The sequence below is a fragment of the Mastomys coucha genome, unplaced genomic scaffold (genome assembly GCF_008632895.1).
Source record: "Mastomys coucha isolate ucsf_1 unplaced genomic scaffold, UCSF_Mcou_1 pScaffold22, whole genome shotgun sequence".
Taxonomy (NCBI): Eukaryota; Metazoa; Chordata; class Mammalia; order Rodentia; family Muridae; genus Mastomys; species Mastomys coucha.
Window position 1 is genome coordinate 37,035,284 of NW_022196905.1, and position 3,093 is coordinate 37,038,376.

A 3,093-nucleotide genomic window follows, 5' to 3' on the forward strand; every position below is an offset into this window, starting at 1 on the left:
ATATTGTGGAAATCTGAAAAGGCGGGGGAAAATGTCAAAATGCTGTCACCAGGGAGGAATGTATCACTTCAACAAATTCTTGGACACATCACTCACTGCAAAGACAATGACTGAGGAAAGTGTCAGTGGGTGTGTCTACCAATAAGGTTCTTTTCTTTTCTTTTCTTTTCTTTTTAATTTTGTAATTATATTTATGTACAGAAAACTTAGTGTACTTTTAACCCAATTTGGTAATGAGTTCTTTAGCCTTTGCCTTTCACAGCTTGGCAATGCAAACCACAGACTTAGGACCCAGGACATTGCCTCCCCAGTGGCGACCGATCTCGTGGTATCTGTCATTATAATTGGTCCATATAGCTTCCACCAGCTTAGCCAGGACGCCCTTGTCTTCCCTGAAGGCAACAGTGATGCATGTCTTCCTGTGCACCAGGCACCCCAGCCTGGCCTTGCCCTTGATGATGCAGTAAGGAAGCCCGATCTTTGGGCACAGGGCAGGCAGGAAAACCACCAGCTATATGGGGTCTACATCATGAGCAATCACCACCAGCTGAGCCTTCTTGTTCTCCACCAAGGTGGTGGCTGTACTGACTCCTGCTCGGAGGACAGGTGGTCTTAGTTGGGACATCCCCTTTGTCAGCAGCTTTCTTCTCAGCATGGGCCAGTAGCCTTTGTGGACGAACTTAAGCAGCTGAGTAGCTGTTTGCCTGTCCAGGGCCTGGGTGAACTGGTTAATGACAGGAGGTACTTTGAGCGCTTATAGAGGATGGCTCTTTGCCGCTGCAGCCTGATGTAGCGGGGTCATTTGACGAAGTGTGTTAGATCTCTTTTGGGCTGGATGCCCTGCCCAAGGCCGAAGTTCTTGGGCCTTTTCTCAAACAAAGAATTGACCACCTTTTTGGCCTCCTTCTCTTAATGACAGCGGGGGCAGAGGCTACCTTCTTCCCCTTGGCCTTCTTTCCCTTGGGCTTGCTCGGCTGGTGGATAGAGTGAGGTTCCTTTCTTCATCCTGATGCTTAGTATGACTTTAAGGTTGACCCAAAATTCTATCTATACCTGGTATCCCTCTGCCTTACCAGAGCATCGCAACATTCGATCATGAGAAACAGCTACATTTTATGTTATTGTTTGCCCCATTTTCATAAGAATGCCCCAGTTAAAGCAGCTACTCTAAGATATCAAATGATTTGAAGGAAACGAAAATGAGCTCTGTAAACGAACTAATTAAGGACAAAGGGAGACGTAGGAGGTTGCGAGCATCTTCGTACTTGTTGACTCTTGAGAGTATGGCCAGCAGAGACTCATGAATCACTGAGTGGCCAAATGCTGCAGAATCCCTTTCCCCTGTTTGACTGGAACTATCTTGCTGTTCCTCAGTTTCTCTCTAGCTTTCTTCTTTTCTTTCCTCCTGTATTAGCAGTTAAGTGCAAAGTCAGTATCACCAAATACTAGATGCAGGGAGACTATTGTGAAATTGTCAATGTTATAGGCAGGACAGGAAAATGAGCATAATATAAAAATGATAGAAAGTCATCTGGGAGGGCCATTCAGAAACTTCTTTAAAAGTGACAAATAAGCCAACAGAACTAGATTTATAGGCAAATCAACAAAGCATTAACTTCTATGACCCCCTCGTTGATGTATTTTTAAAAGTACCTCTAAAATACAAGTCTTTCCCCAGTATAGTTGTTTGTTCAACACAAGCAAAATCCCTAGGAGAATGTTTAAAATTACCTCTGCTGGCTGTCTTAATTGTTTTCTGTTGCTATAACAAACCACCTGAAGATATTTAATTTATAAGGACTTATTCTGCCTGTTGCTTATGGAAGCTAGGAAGAAGAGTCATGCTTAGGAGCCATGAGAGAACCCAGCATTGGCATTTGTTTGGCTTTACCTCAAGGTGTGCTAAGAAAGGAAATGACATAAGGATTACCATACTTCACAACAACATGCTCTTAGCACTACTAGTCAAGTCCTTGTAGTTGAGATCCTCTTATTGGAAAAAGGCATTAACTCATCCATCAGGGTCTGTTGCTCTGTGACACAAACACTTTCCATAAGTGCCCACTTTCAACAGCCCTGGACAGAGGGACTTCCAATGCATGACTTTGTAGAACACGCCAACTGTAACTGTGCAGTCACTGGCTGTAATAGCTATTATAAATCCTGTGAAATCAGATAGAAATGTTCTTACTACTGGTTACTGGAGCAGATTGATTGGAGCAAGTAGGCAATGTGTGTCATTCTTCCTTCAATCCCTGACCTTTGTAAATGACTTGGTAGCCTCTTCTCTATTCAGTAAGGCAGAGTCTCCTTGTACACTACAAAATCCAGACTTGCTTTCAAAGTTAATAATTATGCAGCAGTGAGAACCAAGTTCTGGGCCCAAGCCAACCATACATCCTACTTTTCTGTTTGAGTCCTGCCACTTCCATGTAGTCAAACTCAGAATGAACGGTCTCCTGGAATACAGGAGTCATGCTCAGCATCCATGAGAGTCCCAGGACAAGTAAGAGAACCCAGGTAAAATTACATGGTATCAGAGCCATGAGAAAGACTGGCTGAGACCACAAGGACTGAGGAACCTTTCAGCCTACCCCTGAACTTATTTCCAAACATAAGATGCCATTATTTTTAAGTTTTGAGGTTGTAATAGATAATCAACTTACAACATGATATGAAAAGAAGAGCAATCACATAATAAAGACTTGGGTCAGCATGTCAATTAGTTAGAAATTGTGACCAAAGGGAACAGCATTCACAAAAATCTGATGAATGTCTGTTGTAAACTGCAATCACATGGGAATACTGAAAAGCTCTTCTCCCTACATTATGTAATCAAAGTCTTTAATGCACGTGCACTAGTGCCATGTTTGTGTACTATAAAAATGGTTCACTTAGAAGCACGTACAGACAATCAATTAAGGATGCTAGGGCTCAGCGGTTAAGAGCACTGACTGTTCTTCCATAGGTCCTGAGTTCAATTCCCGGCAACCACATGGTAGCTCACAACCATCTGTAATGGGATCCAATGACCTCTTCTGGTGTGTCTGAAGACAGCAATCATGTACTCACATAAAATAAGTAAATCTTTTT

At 42.8% G+C, this 3,093-nt stretch overlaps 1 pseudogene; it reads right to left on the reverse strand.

The window, feature by feature from the left end:
• Positions 1 to 217: 217 nt before the first annotated feature.
• LOC116104521 overlaps positions 218 to 3,093 on the reverse strand; it is a 19,770-nt pseudogene continuing 16,894 nt past the window's right edge.